This window comes from Pocillopora verrucosa, chromosome 4 (assembly GCF_036669915.1).
Source record: "Pocillopora verrucosa isolate sample1 chromosome 4, ASM3666991v2, whole genome shotgun sequence".
NCBI lineage: Eukaryota > Metazoa > Cnidaria > Anthozoa > Scleractinia > Pocilloporidae > Pocillopora > Pocillopora verrucosa.
Genome location: NC_089315.1, coordinates 2,844,949 through 2,870,970, shown reverse-complemented (window position 1 = coordinate 2,870,970; position 26,022 = coordinate 2,844,949). Strand labels below are relative to the sequence as shown.

The 26,022-nt window shown below is 37.3% G+C and overlaps 1 pseudogene; it reads left to right on the top strand.

Annotated features, from left to right (window-relative positions):
* Nucleotides 1-151: 151 nt before the first annotated feature.
* On the top strand, nt 152-21,990 carry LOC131794459 (putative leucine-rich repeat-containing protein DDB_G0281931; annotated as a pseudogene).
* Nucleotides 21,991-26,022: the final 4,032 nt, after the last annotated feature.

The following is a 26,022-nucleotide window of genomic DNA, read 5'->3' as shown; positions in this document are numbered from 1 at the left end:
CAAAAACATTCTTCGAAGAGGTCGATACTTGGTGGTGAGAGATATCTAGGTGAGTTTATTAGATGGATAAGCTTTTCAACGGCGTAGAAAAATCTCTTTTTTCTTTTTATTTCAGAGAGACCAATTTGCAGTTTTTTGATGTAGAAGAAATATGACCTCACAGCTTCCTGTCAGAGAAATATTTGGATAAAACTGATTTATTCCTACTGAGAACAGTGATTACATATGCGAATGTTAATTTATCTACCGGAGAAACATGCCTCGCAACGTAAGCCATGTTGCTTTTGAACGACGGATAAAGGTTTTGAATAAGTCTTTATTTATTAGGTATTCGTGTTTCCAGCAAACCGCTCTGGCCAGGGTAACGATGCTCACTGGTGTGATACAGGTCATCTTGGTCTTGTGGTTTGTAACACCATGTAAGAGTGACGTTTGCAGCCAAAAAATCTGTCAATGTACCAAGTTCGGTGGGACTCGGCTAAGAGTAATATGTCGAGTTCATGGATACATACCGGCCGGAATCCCAAACAATACAGTAGAACTGTAAGTGATAGAGACACTTCGTCATCCTGTGTCCTGCAGGGTCTGTTATCGTCTCCTTTGTGTTCATATTTGTTACTATGCTAATAGTTTGTAGACACATCCTAGACGAAGGTAGTTTTAATTTTGCAGACTTGCTAAGGAGTCTTGGTCAGAGCTATAGGAAAAAAAAAGCCAAAAGCAAAGATGATTTTCGAACAAACAAGGAAAAAGGAAAAAGGAAAAACAAACACACGATTTAAAATTAATCATAAGAAGAGTCATAAGACTGTGAAAACTCAATAATTGGACGCTATGTGTCTATTTAAACTAAAATACTTTTAATTCAGATAGTCGCTTATTGATTCCTTTCGGACCTTACCTCCTCTAGAATTCAAATTTATGATCATTACCATTTCTACTTACAGTTTAATTTTTACTCAGGGATCTTTCAAGTTGTTCGTTGAGCTCAATTACGGAAGATATCTTTAGGAACCTGACTGTTTTAAAGAAATTGTGAGTTGTAAATGAAAGTAAATTTAAAAAAATAAACTGTGAGTTCTTAAGAAATGTAAAAGGATATGGTTTCCGTTAATGAGAAATTGGTATTGGATCGACAAGATTTTCTCTTACAGCGAAGCACTTTTTCGTTTTAATAGTTAATAGACAAAAAAATTTAAAAACAAGTCCATTTGACGGAAGTAAGTTTGAAGATTAGTTAGCCAAACTTATTGTGTCTGTATGTGAGGAAAGTTTGATAGCTGATTAGACAATTCGCACAGTCCAGCCAAACCTCATTAAACTAAAGAAAACAGCGGTAAAGGTAATGCATATATCTGGCACATCCAGAAGAAAAATTTGTCACGGTTGCGAAAAAGTTTGAAAGATCTCCCGAGCCACCTTAAAAACGCAAATAAATCAAAGAATTAACCATCTGATTACAAGTTATATCTGAGTACTCATTGTTGGTTCAATAGTTAAACTATTATCTGTGTGCTGTTTAATCTCGACCGTATTAGCTGATCATTAGGATACTAGCATCCTCCCTCTAATTATAAGTAAAACAGGAAAGGACAAATAATCCTCTCTAAGGGGAACGTTTGGCTTATGGAAAATTTTATGCTTAATCTTCCAAGAATCAAACAATTTTTTTTTCATGAACTCTCTCTCTCTCTTTCTAGGGACTTATCAAATAATTTACTGCGACACATTCCTCAAAACACTTTCCGGAATATGGAGGAACTTAAAATAATGTAAGGAAATTCCCAATGATTAAATTTAAACAGTTTGCAAAATGTGGTTGGAAAAAAACGAGTGAAAAATTATTTCCCATTATTTTTTTCCATTGTCATCTTGTTAGGCTGATGAAAATCACTATCCTTGTAGAGTTTACAACTATTTTTATTTATTTCGATTTTCGTTAGCTTTATTTTGATAAACAATTTTTCACCTTGGTGGATAAGAGGCACGGTAAATATCCGTCGCTAGCCACCAAAGCAGAGGCGAATAGTTGTTTTAGCTATTTTTATGGTAAAACAGCGAGATAGCGTAGCGCATTATTTTTTTCTCGATGCGTGAGTGGGTGTTATTCTACAAATCCTGCAATCTGATTGGTTTCGAGGACGGGCAGTAGTCTTCCGTTCGGCCCGCTCATAGTGGGCGGTATCCTAACTGTTGTGTGTTTAGTCGCCTGGTACATCCCTAGCTTCGTTGCAAACTTCAAAAAAATATAACTTTTTTGCCAGGTGGGAAGCATTTTTAAGACTCCGATCTCGTGCGACCTTAAATCGATCGATAGTTTAATAGCTTAATAATTCTCTCTCCCTCCCTCCCCCCCCCCCCTTATCTCTATCTCTCTCTCTCTCTCTCTTTGGTTTTTCCTGCCTTCATTTCATGACATCTGTTATCATTTCTTCCCAGATACCTTTCCAAGAACTCAATTTCAGGGAGTTTTTACCTTCCAGAAAACGTTCATCATCTGTGAGTTATATTTGATGAAGTGCTTCTCAAATCTGTTTGCCACAGAATCAAAGTACTTCCAGGTTTACTATTAAAATATTGCTCTCAGCTTGTATTCTCCTCACATTGTGAATAAAATGATGGTGAGCTGTTTCCATGAGATAGATATATGGATGTATGAAACATCGTAGTATAAATGAAGCTGCGTGAATTATTCTAACCCACTGGATATCGTATTTGTTTAGGAAAATCAGTGACAACTTACTATCAGTTGCTGATGTGAAGGTCATTCTGAAAGGATTAACACGGCTTCACAAACTGTAAGTGTCACCTTTTTAGATGATTTAAAAATCACAAAAAACTATTTTCGGATGCTTTAAGCAGATGATCGTTGGAGATATTCGCTAAATACTCGTTCATCACAGTTCACATCATTAGTTCATCACAGTTTATATGAATTAAAATTTCGCACCTAATATCGGCCTATATGGAATCAAAGATAGTTAAAACTTGTTTAAAACGATTTGCTTTTACAGATACCTTGGTGGAAATCCGCTTGGACCTTCTCTGCCAGCAGACATCTTCGCTGGGTTTGAAAATTGACACATCTGTAAGTCCAGTGGCTCCTCAAATCACCGACTAGTAAAAATTATCATGATGAACGTTTGTCTCACGATTTAGTGACATTCGAAGTAAATCCTAGTTCATCTGTGCATAGTTAGTTTAATTCAGACGCCGAAGTTGACTGTTACCTCCTGAAGCATTCTACTCTGCTACAATTCGCTGCGGTACACTGTGATATGGAAATTCTGCTGTTTTGTTTCTTGATCGTTGCCTACTTTTCTTCTGGAATTTCTGCTGAGTGCAGTCTTATCTGAATCGCCCCTTATACTGTGTGTTTTTAAAATCGGACTCTCAGTTAAGGACTTTTTTTCCTTATCAAACGAATGGTTTTTGCTGACGAGCAGGTGCTCCGTGGGACGTTGAAAGTTTGTGCGAGTCGAGTGTCGGCGTCAATAACAGCTGTCGAAAAGGAGTATTCGTAGAAACGTTGCATCCACATCCAAAATTACCATACCATTAAATTTCTGTATTTATAAACACAGTTAATCACTACATAACCACCCCTCTTTGCCATATAACTTCTGAATAAGAATAATCGTTTTCACTGAAAACTCTGTGCATTTGTTAGGTATTACCTGCATTCATCTCTGAGAAACAAGCTTGATTTTAAGTTTAACAGGTTAGGAACAGATAGTTTTGGCCCGACAGAGAAGCATATTGAAAATTGTATAGGAATGTTCCGCTCTGTCCAATTATGGTTATTCCCATATTTTTTAGAGTGCATTCTTCAATTAGCCAATACCACCCTTTAAGTATTTGAAACACAGTCTTTATTAAACTTCTCTGCCACACTGACTTTTCTCATATTACTTTTGTAGTTCCATGACTGCTTGCAACTTAGAAAATATCGTCAATGGAACTTTTCGGGCAATGTCACACCTACACGAACTGTAAGTAGTGTTTATCAATTAGTTATTTTTTTAAGAAATGACTACAAAGCTTTACCAACTACCATGTTTTTAGATTTTAAAAAGTGCACCGAAAGTTCATTTACATTACCTATTAATACGCTAGGAATTCACAATCGCATATGAGCTGGCTTTTTAAAGATTGAAATCCTTATTGATCTTAAGGATATTTCGTTTATTTGGGAGTAACTTCAAATTGTTTTACACAGATCACTAAAAGATGGAAATGAAAATGAGGAGGAAAGTAAACGATATTCACTTAGAGGAGTTTTAGCGAACCTGTTCAGAATTAGTAATGTTATTCTTTGTTATTCAATTTGCAAAGTCTGAGCTCAACAAAGGGGAAATATCTGATAATAGGTTTTGTAGTGCGTACACCTAACTCGTCTGATCCTTGACCTCGGACCATTACAGACAGGTTTATCTTCGTTGAGATCAACCTGGAATAAGCAGCGTCACATTATTGTTTGAAATTTGTCCGTTTTCAGTGATCTGTCTTCCAATAAGCTGACATATATACACCAGGGTACAATGCACGGACTAACGGATCAGCTCAGATATTTGTAAGTACGTTGGCTGTGCACTGCTGTTCTTTCCCTGGTACTGGGAAGTGCGAGTTTTAAAGGAATAATATACGTCATTTACTCTGTGGACAATGGAAATCTTTACTATACCTAGGGTCAAAACCAGGGGCAACACCTCTTATAGTTCGCATACTTAATTTTCCTTTTTAATTGAAATGTTTGACCCACCATGACTGGGAGTTTTATCGACTTTCATTTTACGTAAATATATATAACAACATAAATACCACCCCCCCCCCCCTCTCCCCTCTCCCACCCTTCTATGCCTCCCAGAAGATATCTCAATTCTCTTTACATTTGCTTATAGGTACCTTAGAGGAAACGAGCTGGAGACGATAGGTGATGGCATTTTCAAACAATTTAAAAGTCTCCAAAGATGGTAAGTGATTTAAAAATGCTTTCATAAAACACAGGTAAAATGGAAAAGATGTCGGTGATTGGCGCAAATAAAGAAATATTTTGTAGTATATCATAAAAAAACGGTCACTCGTTGCAACATGCCAATTATATTTCAGATAACACATATGCGATTGTGACTGCTACTACCCTTGATTAATTACGAGTTATGATGGAAAAGAAATTGAAAACGACTGTGGAAGTAAAAATTAAAAGGCAAAGAAAAAGAAGGAACGTTTGTGAATTGATCAGAGCTCATTACAACTCCTTTACATTCTTTTTTTTTTGGCTTCATCGTATAGCTATATGGAGAACAACAAGCTGACATTTGTACCAGATTTGGAAGGTCGTAAGTCAATTAATTTATTGTAAGTAGCTATTGTACCATCTTCATTTTGTCACGCGTCGAAAGAAATCTTATCTTATGTATTGGGCAAGGTGAACGTGTTAGCGATACTATTAACTCGAGATGAACTCGTCTCCACGAGCAAACATGTAACGTAAAAAAGACAGACAGCTTCAAAACACATTTAAGAGCACCGAATGTAGAGATCTTCTCTACATAACTGCAACTTGTTATTTCAACTCCGACAAAAAAGGCAAAAAATCTCACTCCTAAAAAGAGCGTTCCTCCCAAAAAAACTCAATATTTAACCTTAATCCAAGTGTTACGAGTGATTGTTAAGTGATTGTCTGTAGCTAAACAGAACGCAGTGGTGTCGGAATAGCAACAAAGATGACTTATTACCTGTAATGTTTTAAACCTTTTTCGCTTTCGGCTATTCTTGTTTCATGATTGTCCTCTGGCTGGATATACACGAAGTCTTTTTCTGATATTTTCTCTTAATCAATTTGGTAACATCTGGTGTAACTGCATATAATGTGGATGTCTTCAAGAAAACTTGAGACAATACCTGGATTTCATTTCCACATCACAGAAATCAATTCCAAACAGCAATCAAGTTTTCTTTTTAATTTAAAGTTGAGTTGATATTGTTTTTGGCTATATTAAATAGGTTCAAAAATTTTTAGATGGTGTCTCTTCGTGTTTGCCACTAGTTGAATTTACTGGAAGATGGAGTTGTTGCAACATGTTAACACTTAATGCAACAAATAAATTTTGTTGGTACATAAAAAGTTTTTATTTGACTATCTACAGGCAAGTTTTTGTGTTATATTTGAACCCAACCATTTCCACAACTTGTAAACACCAAGAGGCGGATTGTTATGATCAGTTTTCTACTGGTCGCCATTACTGACGAATCGGCAGATTTACACACCGAACGAGAAGACTTGATATAAATGAGTTTTTGATATAAACTAAGTTTACAGTTTAGCTCATTTTACTGTCTTCTGTTCATTCCTTTGTTTGCTTTCCGAACAACATTAACCATTGATTGCCAACAAATGCGAGGAACATATAAAATATGTACAGTTATTAACTCTTTAATCCTTGAGAGTGACCAGCATCTAAATTCTCTTTTCAAGCATTGAGGTTATGAGAATAAAGGAAATTCTCCTTGCCAGGACATCAGGAAATGTATAAAGGACAGTATAGAGAATATGCTACGCTGCGTGCGCTGCGAGCTCCGCTACATTTCCATCTATCTTTTAGCAGTCACTGATACACTTTCTATCTACTGATCTATTGATTGGTTTATTCCACTATTTATTTTTCTACCTCTCTGGTGACAGTCCGAACTAAAACGACAATAGAAAACAAAACGAGTGAGACAACGGAACGTCATACACATAGCCTGTACTGCCTGGGTGTGGCCACCATATGGGTATTTTTTATCATTTGATTGAACCAAAATTTATATCACCACAGGAGAGTATATTTTCTTGATCAGCATCAGCAATTTGACTTTACTTGCTTTGACTCTTATTTCGTCTCAGAAAGTTGCAACGCAATCTAATCACAGATTTATCAAGAATTGTCACATCTGGAATTGAAGAGGTGTATGAACTGTAAGTACTTGATTCTTCAACTGAATGTTTCATTTTGGGTTCTTTGGCAAGAAACCAGATGATTTTCTTCTGGAAGCCTTGGGTTATATTCAAGTGTGCTTCAGCTCTACTAAGGTCTGAAAATGCTATGTTTATTTTGTAGATTGTTGGACAACAATAAGATCGATCACCTTCCACCGAACATATTTCAGAATACTAAAGTAACCGTGAGCCTGTGAGTAACAGAAACTACAACTGTTACCGAAGTCATGCGTAATTGTTTTCATCATTTACTTAGAAATATCCACACGCTTAAGGCACTAGACATGAGCAGGAAAATACATATTAGAGAACGAAAACTTCCAAACAAACTCACAATAAAGAAAAATATTTACCTTAACGGTGTATGGCTTTACGGGCAAAAAAACAAAAATAACGACGCTACTCCTTAAAAAGTGGACATAACTAAACTTCACAGGACTAAAATATGAAAAAAACTGACAAATTACTTGACATAATTATATAACATTACGCCACAGTAAAAACATCAATAACAAGTACACAATAAAGCAAAGGAAACCCACAAACATTCACAGATAATTAAAACGTGAACGTAATACACACAACAAAAAGTATGACAATTAGTTTCGCGATGACAACAACCATGATGGAGTTGTTATTCTGTGACTCTTTTTGATTAGTGTTACAAAAAAGGAAGAAGCACTTAATGTACAGAAAATATGTGTTTGATCTTTGATTCATTTACTGTAATTTAGAATGGTTCCTACTTTAATCCTCTGATTCCTAACTGTGACCAGCAAATAATTTCTCCCCACGATATCAGCCCAAAATCAAACATTAAGGCCATGAGAATAGAGGAAATGTTCACCAACTGATGGAGTTCGTAATTGTTAAACAAGTTCTCCACGTCAGCACCTTAGGAAATATCTAGAGAACAGTATAATGTCAGGGTATAAAGACTTAAATGCGTCTCCCTGGGCCTTGAGCGTCTATTTTCTTTTCGACAACTTCATTTTTCTCGTCTTTCCACAGTGATTTGTCGTTCAACAAGCTGCAGTCATTACCTGACAATGTGTTTTCTAGACTCAATAAATTAAACATTCTGTAAGTAAAATATGAAAACCAAAGTAGAAAGTAATCAGCTCACTTGTCCCAAATGGAACAATACAATCAATAATTAGTCAGGTCGAGATGGCCGCCTCTCAAAAAAAGAAACAAACACATGCTAGTAGAGTGGTATGTTGCTCGCACCAATCAGATTGCCACATTAGGGTATGTATCTCGTACCAATTACATCACAGCATTTGCATATCTTGAACCAATCACAACGTTTAGGGTATGTGTCTGGCACAAATCAGATTGCCGTATTAGGGTATATATCTCGCACAGTCATATTACAGCAAAAGGATATCTTGGACCAGTGACAGCGTTTGGAAATTGTTTTCTTGCAAATGATCTCATGGAATTGGGGGGCTGTACACAAAGAATCACAAAAAACTGTAATTTTTGGGCTCAATTATAAGTTTAATGGTTTGTGGCCTTCGCGAGAGCCTCGTCGAGTAAGGTCGAGATTTATCTAATTATTTGCATCATTTGTGTCATTTTTAAGATAAAACGAGTTTTTCCGCTCCTTTACTCACAACTCACACGCCCCTTAAACAACTTACGTCTAAGTACATTAGAACATACCTAATCACTGCACTATATGAATATAAGGCAATTTTTCACGTGCTTGAATTGTATTCCACCAATCAAATTCCACTTTGCCAAATTGGACTTCGCCCTATCACTCGTCATTTCCTTGTAAACAACCTGCATTTAATCATGTATTCGAACAGCATTCTCCAGCCCCACTGAAAAAAAAATCACGTGAAAACAAACTCTACTGATAGCGAATTTTTCTCGTTATTCTCTTACGTTTTGAATATTTGGCACCGAGGCATTTTATTTTTGCTAAGATGTATTTAGACAATAGAGAAAATAGACCACAAAATACCTGTTTGAGTTCAGATAAATTAGGTTTTCTCTTTCTCTTAAGGTGAAGTAATGCGATATTTTCGTCCGTTTGAAGGTTATGCTCTTTTCCTGTTACAAAAATGAAAATATTAGGTACACAAAGTGCCCCATCTCAACCCACCCAGCCGAAAAAATAACTCTTGCATGCTACACATGCCTATATTTTTTTCAAAGGTAGACTGCTCGTGACAACCTTTTTCCTGAACAACTCATATCAATTTCCAAGGGATAAAAACACGTATCTAAAATGAAACAAACGAAATAGGACATCATAAAGAGTTTCATACAGATTTATTTCCAGTGGCTCAGACTGCAAACCGGCCTTGCTCTATGTTTGATATCTCAGGAGTATAATATCTTCCCCTCCTTTTAGGGTGCTAACTTTCAACAACATCACTCATCATCACTTAACAAACGCACATTCAGCGGACTTTCCAGTTTGACCACACTGTAAGTATTTCTATGTGAATTGTAAAGGGGTTTCCAAAACTTTTTCCATAAGCGATAATTTATGATATCATGCTCAGCCTCATTTAATATTTTCTTAGTATCAACAAAATTAATTGAGATAAAACGTGCTCGTGCTTTCCATTGATCAGTGAGTGTGTATGCGCGGTTGTAAACTTTTAAGAGTCACGTGCGTTTCATAAAGACCATATAGGACTTTCGTACCAATTAATGTTGTTGTTGTTGTTGTTTTTTTTTTTTATTAAAGAAACCGTAGTTGCGGATTAAAAAATAATCATTTGGCTAGTTAACTGGTTTATACAATTGTTAATTTATTTACCTATGTAATTGTTATGAATGGCAAGCGTATGACGTCATGTCCATGATCAGTCTTCTCATAAGTAAGGAGTTTTCTTTTAATGTTATTTTATAGGCTGCTAATCAAAAACAAGCTTACATTTATTCCCGTAGACGTTTTTGATGAAACCCCTCGCCTGGAATCATTGTAAGAATAAACTTTAGTTCTAAGATTTTCCTCACGTCATGTAATGTTGTGTCATGTGTATCGTAGTATATCATTACAAGTTACACCATGAGATATGAGTTGCTTCGGTTTCTAAGATGTATCCCGGTTGCCGTTAGTTAGAAAAAGGGTTACCTTTTCTTCTTTTCTCATCAAAAGCAGTTTGATTGAGAATAGAAGATCACCGAAACGTATGTTTTTTTCTTTTAATGTTATTTTATAGGCTGCTAATCAAAAACAAGCTTACATTTATTCCCGTAGACGTTTTTGATGAAACCCCTCGCCTGGAATCATTGTAAGAATAAACTTTAGTTCTAAGATTTTCCTCACGTCATGTAATGTTGTGTCATGTGTATCGTAGTATATCATTACAAGTTACACCATGAGATATGAGTTGCTTCGGTTTCTAAGATGTATCCCGGTTGCCGTTAGTTAGAAAAAGGGTTACCTTTTCTTCTTTTCTCATCAAAAGCAGTTTGATTGAGAATAGAAGATCACCGAAACGTATGTTTTTTCTGCAGGTTTCTTCACAGTAACGCAATCAAAACTATTGAAAGCAAGGCTTTTGACAGACTTGTACTGGAGCAGTTGTGAGTAAATTGACAATTGACTGATTTGCTTTGAAGCTCTGAAAAGGAGATAAATTTCATGAATTGAACATTTTCTTTTTTCTTCGGTCGGCTGGACGTCAGAAGGAAACAACAAACAAGCTTTTACAATGTCTATCAAATCGTCACTTGTGTAATGAGTAGATATTTTATTTTTCAGAACCATCTTTGATAATCCTCTAAGCTTTTTACCAGATGGAATGTTCGACAAAATTACAATCCATACCAAAGTGTAAGTCAAGCCGTATGGCTTAAACTAACGCTCTAAAGTTTTTTACTAGAAATTGAAGTAAGTAGTAGACACCTAGATTATAGGCACTCGAAGATATACTTTATATATTATCCGGAATACTTTATATATATTATCTTTATATTGCTGAGTTCCATAAGTTATCATAATCATTTCCAAAAATGTTTTCGAACACACCAAAGAACATGAGGCAAAATGAGGTATATTTACGAAAATACGAAAGCACCCTAGTAGTTATAAAAAGCGAGTTCTGGCGTATTTCGTATCGAACCTTGATTTCAAGGCAACTTATGGATTTCACCTCAAAAATTAAGGTTGATTTCAAAGAACAGTTCTAGCGCATATTGAAAACAACCTTGATTGAAAAAAAAATAAAACAGTTCTGGCAGATTAACAAAGCAATCTTGATTTCAAGCCCACTTGAATGCCTCACTTGCGACTTCTGAAGAGAGTCTGAAATCATTTTCTTGAATGATGGGGGTGTTGATTAATTTTGTTTCAAATCAACGAATTCCTTCAGGAGGTAACTCAGTTTCAGGGGGAATAATCTGAAGCTCTTCTTTAAAGAAACCACGCTTTGGTCCATCTTTCAAATGGTACAGAGCAGGCTCGCCTTAATTCACAAGTGATTTTTCGGTATTTTAGACCTTTAGAGACCAGATCTGTGGCTGTTCTTTGACCATCTTCCAGCCTACCAGTGGCATAGAGATTCCCCCGACTTAGATGATTTCACCTTGCTTTTGTTGAACACTTGGCTTGTAGAAGTTGAAAAGTTTTGGTTCCCTCAGATCAAGCTCTTGATTGTGCACTTTCTTGTACAGCTTCAAAGCATAATCTGTGTCCACAAAATTCCTTGACCCTGTTATTAGTTGCGATCCAATAGAGGAGCCTTGTTCGATTTTCTTGCTTCTTTTCAAAGGCCGCTTGGTACTCCTCTACAGCGAGATCATGCCTCTCCTCTTCTACAGCACTATTCTGGTCTCCACTCAAACACTTTGCGAGATAGCTTTCACGAACAAAGGCGATCGCATTGATAAGCGCTCCTCCAATCATTATTGCTATGTTTGCCATTTTATTTATTTGCAACTTTGTTGCTTGGATTCCCGGCATCTTCATCTTTATTTTCGAAAATCAACGACAAGTATTCATCATTAAACCTTTGACGAGGTTCTTTCTCTATATGACTGACATAGAATATTAAGGCAGTCTCAATGATTGCGCAGACTGCTGCTAACTTAATTAAATTCATTGTAAATCGGCTAAACATTTTTAAGATGGCAGAATCTTTTGATCTTCAAGCTATTGTTTTATCGCGATTGATGCAGCGATCACGATCAAATCTTATGAACTATGTGAAGTTCACATAGTTCATAAGATTTGAACTCGGATCAGAAGTCATCGGTTCCTTGATGAATTTCTTTGCAACTCATCCAATTCTAGTATCCAGTCAAGGTAGCCTAATCGGTCATCGGTAGACACTTGCTACTTAAAGAATACGAGAAAGCGAGAATGATGATTGTTCTGGTTATAATCCTACACCTGGATCTGTGGTGCCTACCCCCTCCGGGCTTGCCAGTTCAAGGCCTGGATCTTCGGATAGCTTTAAACCTCCTTTCTCCTTCTTTTCCCCTCTCACTGTTCTGTTGCATTCAGCAAGCTTTTTTCCAGCTGCGACACGCCCTGGGTCTTTATTTGGTTTTGTCTTATTTTTATCATTTAAAGTCACATGTTGAGCATTTTGCAGCCCGGTCAGCCTTTCAGGGCTAACCGCTCCGTGGCTGGCGCCTTCAGGGCTAACCAGACCTTCTTCAGTCTTAGGTTCTTTATCATCCATTCTATTTTTTTGATACAGAATTTGAAGTTCTCATTCAAGTACGTTATACAAGTTCTTATTCAGGGCCATAGATGAGTTCATAATATTCAGTTTCTTCACAAGTAGTATCCTTTTCCTTATCATTTATCAAGTGTACTTCAACGTTTTTGGCACTGAGAAGAGCAGCACCTGTAGCTTCCATACTTTAGACTCAATCCATCGGCAATCATTCCGAGCTCTCTCTTTACCATGAAGTTATCTTTCAAGCCATTCAGAAGTTTTCCTGCATCAACAGGGAGAAGATGAACCAATGCTTTACGCAAGAGCTGAAGAGATGTATCAACCATTGCATCACAAGTCTTTGAAGACAATAAAGCTTCATATCTCTTGAAGTACTTCTCAACTTCTTGTTCAGAAAGCCTCTTGACTTGATCCTGGGTGAGAGATACACCTACCATGCTACTCTGGTTTGCAGATTTAATGAATGTAACCGAAGAAGTTACAATTCATAGACCCAACGTTTCGACACTCCTGTCTAGTACCTTCATCAGGGGTGATTTAAACGCTGCAACAAGAGGTCCTTTTATATGATAACTAATTAGCGGCCTTTTTTCTGACGGTTGTGGCTATCCAAAAATAATTTTGACATAATAAGGGAGGCGGTAAAAAATTGTGGAATATCAAATTCTTCCGCTATTAAATATGCAATTGATCAAGAGAGACCCTTCATCAAGAGAAGATCAGATAAATTATTCTGAGTGAGAGAAATTCTATAACTAATTTTTATTAAGAAAGAAATTTCCTATTTTCAGGCCCTCGTGGCTCATGAATCGTCAGAGAGGATTTTTTCTTGAATTAGATGGATCTTGTGATACACTGAAATTAGCTTTTAAATACGACGGGATTCAACATTATAGATATATAAACCCATTTTATCGCACATATAAGGAATTTGTAAATCAGATGAGATTAAGAATTACAAGTGTGAAAAAAAGGAGTGACTCTCATAAGATTAAAATATGACGTTCAGAATCTTGAGGCATACATAAGGCATGAACTGAGAAAGAAAAATTTCATTTGAACCTTTCTTCAAACAGTTTGAAAAAAGTTTTAGCTCAGGTGTGTGATGATGGCTTACCTCATTAATAAGTCACGCTTTCAAGCTTTCTGTTGATAATGTTGAGCTGAGCATCCAAGTGGATGAAGATGTGACATTTAACATTCCCCGAACCCGATTAATTGCGAGCTGAATTACTTCTTTTGTATCCATGAATCTCAATCCACTTCCATGTAGATCATTGTCTCTCGTACTCCTGAGATCGATGAAAAGAGCGAATCTGTCTCCGGCATAAAAGTCTGTCGCATTCATCGCACTGTTTTCCTTTCCAAATCTTCTGGAGACCTCTCCCCACATATCTCTTTCCTCCATTCCTTGGCTGAAAACTTTATTCGTTGACCTTTATTCCTTTAACAATCACCTTCACTTCAGTGATGTCGGGATTTCATGTCTTCTCACTGTCTCTCGCACTAGCGGCATATTGCTCGTAAAGAAGATTGATTGGTTGATTCCCACCTTCATGTCGGAACTTCCCTTCTTCATGCTGTTATTATACCCAGCCATACTCTGAGTGTTAGGAAGAAGATTTGAGGGCATGAGCCAAATGCCTGTTGAGACTGCAAGATCAAGGCGGACTTGAGCCTCATCAATCGTACGCTGAAACTTCTGAACGCTCTTCCAAATGTCTAGCTTTCTGATGGCATTCTCAACCAATACCAGGAACTCACGTTGAGCTTCTTTCTCGCTTCCTGATGAACCCAAGATTGATGATCTGACATTGACTTGTGAACTAAGAGTGAATGAAAATGAATGCCTCAATCGAATGATTCAGTCTCGCCATCCCAGCTTGCGTCAGACTTTCTAACTTGTCTGCCATGAAGAAGTGGAATTGCCTCTCAACTCTCGCATTATCATTCCTGATGAAGTATATCAGATTTCCCTTGTTGGCTTTTCCACCCTCATAACTGAACTTGTCGGATATGTGTCTGAGTTTGCTATTGGGCCGGCATTTGTCGCATAGATGAAAACAGATCCGAGACTGTGATTATCGCCTCCTTTGGAGTGGAACCCAGCGCTTGGTTTGAACGATGGCTGTCATAATTATTATTTTATCTGGCTGAAAGTTGGGTCACCCGGAAAAGCTGACTCACTCTGAATTCCACCCATCTCAAAGAAAATCTTTTTGGCTGTGAAGTAGATGTGAAACATCAGAAACGAATTGATCTGTTCTGGAACCTTATCGAAAATTTCACGAGATCCACCACATCCTGTCTATGCGCACCATACTGCGAAGTTGAGCTGTTGAAGCCCATAGCTCATATTCGGTCCTACGAGCCATCGCTCTGATTCTGCTCCTGAAGAGCGCTGAATTTTCGTCCTTGTGAATATTGCTCTGAATTTTGCATTGAAGTATTGATATGGTGTGACAAAGATCTTAATCTCCTCGTGGAAGCAGCTGACGGCATTCTCTTTAAATGGAACTGCCGGTATCTCTGTTCCTATTCGGTTAGCCCCTTCGGGGCCCGGCCGAAGGCTAAGAGTGAGTTCAGGAGGAAAACCTCCAATTCCGAGTGGCTTCTTCGTGTCATCATCCCAATATCTTCTATCTGATCCTGAGACGCTCTTCTGAACTCTATCTGATCGATTTAAGTAAACTTCAGATGTTGCCTGTCTTTTGTCATCGAACGACACTTGCGCACTGAACTTCCTCAGGTCCGCATTTGGACATCTTTCTTTGAAGTCCTTCCAGGCTTTTGTCCCAGCTTTATCTGCAGTTTTATTCGCTTCATCTGATCTTAGCCACTCAAACTTTTTTTATTGTTTTTATAATGAAAATGGTTGTTGTGACAATTATTGCAGATTCAATAGATCATACTATCGGTAAATCGAAATATATCAGACTTTTGTCTTGTTCGCTCTATAATTCATGGTATAATTTGAGGAGAAGAGGAGAAATATCGATCTCCGATAGAAAAGACAATTCAAGTATTCAACTTATTCCTCCAGCCATACTCTGCAAATACAGTCTTGAGAGCCTTACGGAAGCCTTTGAGGAAATAGTAAGTGAAGAAAAAGGATTTACAGTCTCAATGAATCAATGACAATTCTTAATTCCCAAAAAAAGAGATTTAAACTCGATAGAGATGATGCTTTACCCCTCGCGATTGATCAGCGTTTGTAAGAGAAAAAACTCCATCAGTCGATTTACTTCTTTCAACAGTTATCTTGTCCACTGTGATCTTTTGGACAAGGATGAAAACCTATGCAATGGAGAATCCTTAAGCATTCTTGGTTGCTTTGACATTCCCGGGAGCCAGTTTGAAAGGGTAAATTATTCTCCACCGAATCCTGTGTTGCAAAAAATAACACCAAGGAATGATATCACTTCCATACATATAGAAAAATCCCATCTGAGGTTGATGTTGACGCTATAAAGGAACATATAAGGGAAGATTATCGAAAAAAGCTCGCATCGCTCGTAAACATAACGAAGTAAGATTTGAATTTGACAAGAGGACGAACGGGTTTTGTTTGCTCGTCTCACGACACATGCAAATTCAACACAGTTAGTTATTTAATAAGCGTTTGTAGGTTACTGTGACGTCAATAGATTATCACATTCTAGTTAAGCGAACAATAAATTATCACGTCAAAGACAATAGCACGCATTCCAGATCTCCCTAACAAGTTGATGCTCTTGAAGTAATTAAGAAATAAATTTTCACTCGCACTGGTTGTTAAGGAGATCTGGAGTGTATTATATTGTCTTTCACGTGATAATCTATTGTTTGCTAAAGCTAAGAACGTGATTACCTTCTGTTTGCTGAACCAAAGAACGTGATTTTGTTTCACTTGTAAAAATGATCATGTCGTTTCACACTGTTGTTTTTATGCTTTCTAAGCCAAACTGAATAAGAGAAATTGTGAAGTCGTTTTTGAGACAGTTCGAGAGAATCGTTTAAGAGAATCGTTAAAAATAATAATTCTCACGCTCTCTTTAGAACATTCAAGTGGCCTTGAAATCAAGAAATCAAGGTTAAAATCAACCTTGATTTTTGAGATAAAATTTATGAGTTGCTTGAAATCAAGGTAAAATTTTTACTAGAGAAGAAATGCGCGAGAACTCGCTTTTTATAACTAGTACCCTTCACGCGGAAACACACCTATTATTTTTATCATCATTATATTCATCATTATCATTACACTTGTTGTGTTCTAGCTTTATTTGTATAGTCTATCACGAGTCGAGTTTTGTACCCTAAGTAGTTCTCACTGTCGAGTAATTTGAGGGGAGGAGGGGAGTTATCAGGCAATGGACTCTCATCTAATCCGAGCGAAGGAGCAAAACCTCAAGTCACTCAAAGCTATGGAAACCTGAATTTGCTTTGGCCACGTGGGCCTTTTGACTTATTACTGCAGCCATCATTCTCATAATGATCACTTTGCGTCTTACATCCAATCAGCTTAAATTCAACTTATTAACAATCAAATTGTTTACAGGTCATTGACGTGTAAAAATCTTCGTCAGCTGCCTCGGGGAAAATATGTGTCACAAATGTAAGTATGCTTTAAGTTTCATTTTTTTTTTTTTGTACACCCCATGGAATCAGCGTTACTATTTTCCGTTGATGGACATCTTCACTATCAATTGAGTGGCTTCTTTGACTTAGGAAATTCAATATGTGTAGGAATTAAAAGTCAGCCTTGGTATAAAATAAAGCCTTTCTCGGTCTAGCCATGAAACACTACAAGTCTTGAAAACAGCTAGCGTTCATGCGCCTCTGCAAGACGACGTTGTCATGAAAACTCGCTTCATGCATCAAAAACATGGTAACTGTGTGAATTTTTTTAAAGCACACATTTCATAGAGCATTTTTAACTATTTGCACTTATTAAACATGATCTCAAAGTTAAAGCCAATTCGGTTTTGCGCTTCACTTGGTTTAAACATACCTCAAATCCAATACGCGCGTATGGGTTAGTTGTCATCTCATTTCCAGGTCTCTCTTCTCACGGGAAAACTTATAATGCTTTTTCCAAGCGAGCTTTTGATAAACTATCATTGTCTTATTCTCAGTGAGTGTGCTCCCTCGACATCTCTGCACGTCATTTTGGACAACGACCAATATCGCTTCAGTTCTGGCTTTATACGCTCAGGTTTTGTGTGCCACAAGTGTGTAACCTCTAAGAGATTTTTACGTATTTATACTGGGTATAAAAACTGTAGTCTCTGTCCAGCTGGAACCTACATTTATAATGATGAAAACCACTGTCTGGAGTGTTTTGCAGGTAATGAGAATGATCACCTATTTGATTGTAAATAATGATTTAAATGTTAGCGTAAAAGATTTAGATAACGCCGCGTCTACGAAGAATCCAACAGCGCTTTTCAATATTAGAAGTTATTCGATAAAACAATGAAGAAGAGAATATTAACTAAAACATATTTCCGAGAAAGGTCTAAGCCCCATCAGTAATTGAAACTGTATAATGTCAACTACAAAAATTCGTTTAAAAAGAATTCAAAGGAGGTCAACGACTTGCACTTCCTCATAACCTCCGAAAAAGAATTCAAAAATACTGGTGCATTATATGAATAAAACTCCTTTACCATGCAACCGAGGATATTATCTTGGTGCTACAAGTAACATTTACAAAAGAATCACAAGGTTCTTAAAGTTCCTGTAAGTAAACAGGCGCCATATCGTTAAACGATTTGAAATTTAAAAGTAGAGTTTTATAACCACTTTACTCGGCCACTGGAAGGAAATCTATCCTTCTCAACTTTCTCAATATCATAACCAAAAGCAAGCAACAAAGAATAACTTGAAACATTGCAAAAACACTAATATTTATAAGAATGTTTCCACTCTGTAATTGTATTTAACCTTGGAATCTCTTACAACTCACCCGTGGAGCTGAATTATTGTTTTATGATTTCTTGACAGGTGGCTTTTATCAGGATGAAATGGGACAAATTGAATGTAAAAGATGCAGTAATGGTACATTTGTTTCTGAACGGCGAAGTCCTGGAACCAAAGCTACCGACTGCGTGGCATGTCCGTATGGTAAGTGCAGTGTTCGCTTTGGGCGAACTGCACCTTTTTTTCATTAAAATACGCTCTATGTGACACTACGTTCTAATGAAAGGACTGTCACAGCGATTTCTTTAACATATTGCAGTCACAGAACACAATCGACTGTAGTGGACTATCAGAAACCCTATTTAGAGAATAAAAAGATAAGCTGAGATAACTCGCCAAATTGTAGTTGTTGTTGTCGTTGTTGTTATTTGTTTTCGGCCAAGTCCAAAGATATCTTATTTTAAAGTATATCCATTTATTTCGCTGGTGAAATCTAATTTTTTGGTTGATTCAGAGAAGAGAGGAAGTGAATTCAAGGAAAAGCCTTTTTATGAATGCTTTATTATAATTGCTAAGAGAAGAAACATTCCTTCCCTGGTACGATCTCCAACGAGACTGCTGAATATCGTGCATGCAGATGCCTACACAACTTCTATCGGCTGGATCGTTTCGGCCGGTGCTCAGCATGTCCACCCAACGGTTTTGTTTGTGAGAAAGATACAGCAATACTTGCTCCTAACTACTTCTGGGAATAGACGGACCAGTCTCAAAAAGAGCGTTTCAAGGGTTTTGTCAACAATATACATTCTTTTGGACCAAACTACAACAAATCGTATTCCACGTTCAATACTTCACTTCCAAAGCCACTCAAATGTCTCCATGCAAAGTCCTGCAAGGGTGGAATTGACTCAGAATGCCATCAAGGATATAAAGGGACTCTGTGTGCAACCTGCTCTGAAGGCTTCTATTTTCGCTTCAACTCTTGTTTGAAATGTCCCCGGTTACCTGTAACAATTACTTCATCCATCTTGGTGATTGCTCTTTTTGTTGCTGTGTTTCTAATGGTTCTTTGGGGTGACTCGAAACGTACTAAGAACAACCGGACAGTTGCAGATGTCATCATGTCGTGCTTTAAGATTGTGATTGGTTTTTACCAAGTCATTACCGGTATTTTCTCGGCATTGGCGAAAGTCCAGTGGCCAGTCATTTTGATCTCAACGGAGAAGGTTCTAAAAGTATTTGAAGGGAACATCTTGCAGTTTGCCCCTCTTAGTTGCATTCATACTTCTTTACGGCTTGATCAGCTTGGAAAGTTTACGATGATTGTTGTCATGAATGTCATACTCGTTAGCTTGATTTTCTTGTATCTATTTCTTAAAAAACGCTACATCATGAGTAAGGAGGACCTTGGCGAAGACCAGAAAGCAATGGAAGTTAAGAGTTTGAAGAAGTCTTGCTATCGGAATATTTTTCTATTGTTGTTGACGACCTACCCCACGACGAGCAAATCGATTATTCAGATTCTACCTCTTCCCGGTGCATGTGTAGAGACTTGTTTTACAGACGACAAGAGCGACTGCATCTACCTGCTGAGAGCTGACCACTCCATTCAGTGTTTCACTCCTCGCCACAACTTGTATTGGCTCATGGCTTCTATCTTGGCATTATATCCCGTGGGATTTCCACTTCTGGCTCTGTTTCTCACTTACAAGTATCGCGAGTCCCATAAATACGAAGCAATTTCTTTCGGACTCAGAGTGTTCTTTGAAAACTACAAGAAGGAATTTTGGTTTTGGGAAATCACAGAGATGTATCGCAAGCTGATTTTAATCTCATTCATTTTCCTTTTTGGATCAAAGAGCCTCTCTCAAATTGGTCTTACAGTTCAGACAGTTAGTATCTTTGGAGTTATCTACACCTTATTCCGACCGATCAAGAATAAGTTTGAAGACTGCTTGCAAACGTTTGTTCTTTGGATCATTTTCTTTGACGTTTGTCTCGGCGCAGTTTACACAAACTGGGATGAGAGTCAAGGAGAGGGCAAGAACGACTCCATCTTTGTAAATGTCCTGTTCGTGGCCCTTAACGCCTCTGTTTTGTTGCTTGCCATTGGTAAGTCAACATGCTGCTCTGCTTTCGGTCTTAAATGTGCATTTTACCCATTTGCTAAATAAATTAAGGAAAGGTAGCGTTGATTTTGGTGTTTTTCTCAATTCCCCAGATTTTTCGTTTTAAGCGCAATTAAAGTATTATGATAAAATCATGAAGTAGCCATGTCCAGGTTATTTAGGATGTTTGACTCTCTATAACACTGGCTCGCACAACTGTAACCTCAAAACAGATCGCGATGTTCAGTCAGTTCTTCTCTCAGCTTAACTCTTCTTGTAAGGGGAACTTTGAGACCTTGTAATCCTGATAGCCGAGTTATTTTCTCTATTCATGTACTGCAGTGTTCCAACATTAGAGAGTATTGGTAGAAGACAGAAAACTGTGAGGTACAAATAGAGTATAATGAATATTGAAATCTTAGAAAGAAATCCAAAGCACTGTGCTAACGAAATGTCAACACCCATTCTCAAAACGCCTCTTAGCGAGAGCGAAAACAAAGACAAATTTCAGAAAAAAGGGACACCTTACTGTTTTAAACGCTTTCGTGTAAGATTTGAATTACATGTTTAAGTTATGAAATCCGTCTCTTTTTCTACTTTGCAGGAAAAGGAATTCTACATGTGAAGTCAATTTGGAAGTACATTACCTTCAACCCGATCCGATGTTTCATTTTCCTTCGCCAAGGAGTATCACGTCTCAAAAATAGAGTAATCAGAAGAACAGGAACATCCGATGAATTTCCACACTTAATTGAAGAAAACAACTGAAGAACTTCTTTGAAATGTTTGTCTTAAAACTATTTTGCTATGCCTCACCAAATATCTCGCTTTAGCTAGATGGCTTAAACATTTCGAACTTTCTTTGAAATCTCTCTGGCTGTGAGACTTTAGGATGACATTTCATTGCAACTTGAGGCACTAGAGATTCCCGCAAAGGCTGTGTTCTTCAAAACGCGATGCGTTTTTATTTTTAAGTCTTTAGTTCAAATTGGGATAATAAGATAGTTTATTTTTAGATAATAAGGTAGTTTATTTCTTAGTTAAAAAAAAATAATAATAATAACGTTTTGATTGGTTAAAGAGTAGGATCCCTCTCACCTTAGAGCATATATGACTTTGCCACGCCATATATATTTAAGTAATATAGCAAACTTTCCATCAGTTAGCCGGCCTAATGGTTACTGAGTTAATTGATCTGTTTATATGTTTTATGTAAAGTCCTTAGAAACCTTTATTCGTTTGAGGCATATGAAAACCACAAATGGCGTGGCACGTTAAATTTGGACAAAGTCAGGACTGTACCACGAATATTAAATAGGCACCGCTTTGCTCTTTCATTAAAAACTGTCTCCATTATATTCAACGTCACAACAAGAGTGTGCTTTTTTTTAAAACTGATTTTAAAAGATTCAATTCAGATCAGTGTCTGTCCAGTGCCTCGTTGACTATTCAAATTTAGTGGAGGGTAAACATTTTGTTCATTTAACAACGAGCCAGATTTTTCCCTCATGTCTTTACATCGCCAGCAGTAAAGAAATCTGTTTGGAGATGAATATAAACGCATGCATATATTTACGACTCTCTCTTGTTTCTAGAAAAGAACAGATCCAACTTTGACACACATTGGTAAAATCACGATAATCGTTATGATGATTATTATTTTGTCAAAGCGCGCAGTCAATGTGATGATCAAAAAGATAAGAGAGAATGACTGCTGAAACTAAAAACTCACGAGAGCCAGCGTGTTTTGACATGAGAATAATAGGGAGTAACTTTCCAAAGAAATGATGACGCTGGGAGGGGGGGGGGGGCTTAACAGGATAATGTGGGAAAGTGGGCTTTATCAAGAGATTTGACTATGTCAACTGGCCACTGTAAAGAATTTTTAAAGCCGATCTTTCAAGCGTTAGTCGTTACTCAGAAAGAGTGACTGACGCTTAAAATGTCAGCTTTAGAAACTCTTCACGGAGGCTGATTTGTAGTTTTGACTCAGTTGATCAAACCAATTTGCAACGAAGCGAGAAATCTTTAGGCTTGGATGGTAGCTAACGAATTTTAAAACCTTCAGAGTGCTGATTTTGGAGCCAATAGAATGAGTGCTTACAAGAGAGTTCGGCTTCAACTTCGTTGAAAATGTATAGGCGCTTATAAGATGGAGGCATAACCCTCATAAAGGAAAAAACGAAAACTACATCGTTATAAGTAACAAACTAGAATAAATCTAGGGAGGGAGGAAAGACTGAAATACCGTCGGGCAATCAGATAGGAATCACAAGCACTGAAACCCGTGAGCTGACAAGGCTGCGTTAATTGATTGATTATCTTGAAAAATGGAGGAATGGACGGAAATTTTTCAGATCTGACCCACACTTTGGTTTCTAGAAGACAAAAAATAACAATAATAACAAAAATGAGATAAGGTCAGTCAAAATGGGAGACACCACCAAGAGCAATATATCACATCATTAATCAATTAACGATAATAGATCGCCAAAATACTCCTTTGCTATTGATATCATTTTTTGTTTGTTTGTTTTTGTTGTTTGTTTGTCTGTTTTTTTGGAATTCGAAGCTAACACTGTTTGAGATCGTCGAGAACACTATTCGGAGAAATTAGTAACATTTTTGATTTTTCAAACACGTCTCGATGTGTCTCAGCTCGCACCTTTGTGGGTTGAAAAAATATTTGGAAAAAGAAACTATTTAAATTGATGCTAATCTCGACAGATATGCATGACTACGATCACAGGGATATAAGAGAAAAGGAATCTATGTAATATAAACAACTATTAGCACAAACAAGTGAGATTGGTATGATAGACTTTTTGATTGATATAATTACTGGGCTTTTCCCAGTTGATGGGAAAAGTTTCCTTGAGTTTGGCTGGAATTTTTAAAGAGCAGAACCTATAATTTCGATACAATCCGTTGCGCGAAGTACTCGGTAAGCTTTGGAGATGTGTGATAATGTAAAAAGACCCATGCGTGCGAAAATTTCTCCTAATCCCTTTACCCACCTTTTTTTTTTTCTTTTTTTTTTTTTTTTTAACTCCCTTTTGAAGTCTAACTACCAGCAGGTAAGCTTCACAGGTCTGGTGAAGAAATGTGTACACCGTCTTCCCTGTCCCTAACAATAACCTTGCCGTCTGAGACCAACTCGTATTGCAATATTGCTGCAAGACCATCCACCACTATTAGAAGCAAGTATAAGTAAGAAAGTGACAAGAATAACCTTGTGTAATAAAGGAAGTCATACAATATGAGCTGTATCTGTTGTGCATCAACTACCCCCTCCCCACCTCTGAAAAGCTTCTCCTCTGATTAACTTCCGTCTGGAAGCCTTGGAATTTCATAAGCCTCTCCTCCCTCCGAGTGTTTACAATATCGTTTTTGATTTAAAAGAAAACCAAAAAAAACAAAAACAAGAAGAAAACAAGAAAAACAAGAAAATATACTAACACCTCCATGTTCAATTGACACCAACCTACAAAGTGTAAATGTTACACTAAAATTGACAAGACCACCAGTGGGAATGAAAGGCCAATGAGAAACTTTGCACGTTGGAGGCTTATCATACTTTCCTAAAAAAGATTGCAACAATAGAGCTTGAGTTTCAATGCTATTTTGACGCTTTGGGAATTTAACTCAGCACATAAATACATAATAGCTAAAGGTTTCTAAAGCCGTGGACTACAGGGAAAAAAAAAGAAAAACAGTTAACAGTTCAGTCACTAATTAGTCAACGGCTGACGTGATTCTTATTTCTCCATACTTTTGGGCCTGAGGTAGAAGTTGTTTTGCAGGATCGCATGGGAGGGTATGGGGGATCAGTCGTCGCTGACAGCGTACAAAAGGGAGACTGTAGAAAATTCCCAATGAGAAAAGATAGTAAGAATATTACAGACCTTTGAATGGGAATCAAGTACATACTATCCAACCTCCCAACAAGCAATAAATAAGGACTTGTCTTTCAGTCCCCATCTTTCTGACGTATTTCCTGGCCCACGAGGATCTTTGAAATAGCAATGCATAGAATATTACAATGGGTAAGTTCTTTACATTTTGTCCGCAAAAAGTGGTGACTTTTCAAAACTTGAATGGTCTTATCCGCAGCTGGTTTTACTAAAATAGGCAGAGGACAATGGAAACGGAAACGAATTTTTTTTTGAATCGGGAACAAACGATCAAGAATGGAAAACGAATTATAAAACCTGGGAATTGAAAATACAATCAGAAAAATTTGAAAATGGAAAGATCATTAAAGGCCTTTAAAGTAGTCGATTAATCAAGAGAGGAGACTTTTCCTTGTATCGCCTACTTTCCCTTTCTTCATTAATCACCTCATGAATGACATGAATTTTCAATCTCACACATGTTTAGTAAAATGTACATGTCTTTCGAAGTAGTTGAAAGAAAGAAAATTAACCATTCTTTTTCCCTGCGGAGAATTCTTATATTTTATTTTCCATTCGATTTTGGTAACATTCTTTAATTGTTCCTGAACAGCTTTTGTAGGCAGAATGTCTTTGAGAGAGGATTGAAAATAAATCAAAAGAGACACTCACCACAGAATGATGCATTTATAATTTCAAGTCCCGATGGATATCCCGTTGTTCCACTGATGACAAAAAGAAGCAAGCTAAAAGCGATGGTTCGTCGTAGCTGACCTATCGAAGTTATCATCGTCTTTTTAACCAATACCTGGGAAGTAAAAACGTGGTCTTTTTGATAAGTGTTTGTTACTCTTTAGAAATAGAAAGTCAGCTCTCGGTTCGCGAGGTTGAAAAAAATCCACCTCTTAGAATTAGTTGATGCTTAAGCAAAGGACACAACAATTGAAACGTATCGGGCGCATGGGAAGAGACTCAGTGGGCGATAAAGACAATACAGAGTAACTGAGTCTGATGCCTTTCGTTACTTACTGGTATTTCATTGTCGGAGTCATTACATAACCCAAATGAAAACAACATAACAACATTCGATCATGTCACGCGCGTGATTATCCGAAATGTTTGGCGCATTAAGCCGGCGCAAAAATTTCAATGTCATTGTGAAAAAAAATCGATCCCGTCAACAATGCTCAAAGCTTTGCAGTGAGACCGCGAGGCGCAGCTAATTGTTTCACCTTAGTTCTGAGGCTTTTACGTAATCTCTACGATCGTTAAGGCTATAGACAATGGAAGATTGTGGTTGATTTGTTAACCAGCAAATATTGATCTTGCAAGATTCTGAAAGGCGCCTGTTACGTTAGTTAACAATTGCGCGAGAGATCTTGAAAGATTCCCTGGGGACGTTGTGGCCAGTGCGGGAAGTAAACAGTTTTCAGCTAGTACAGACTATTGTTATGGCACCTTCTGGTACCCTTATAGTCGAG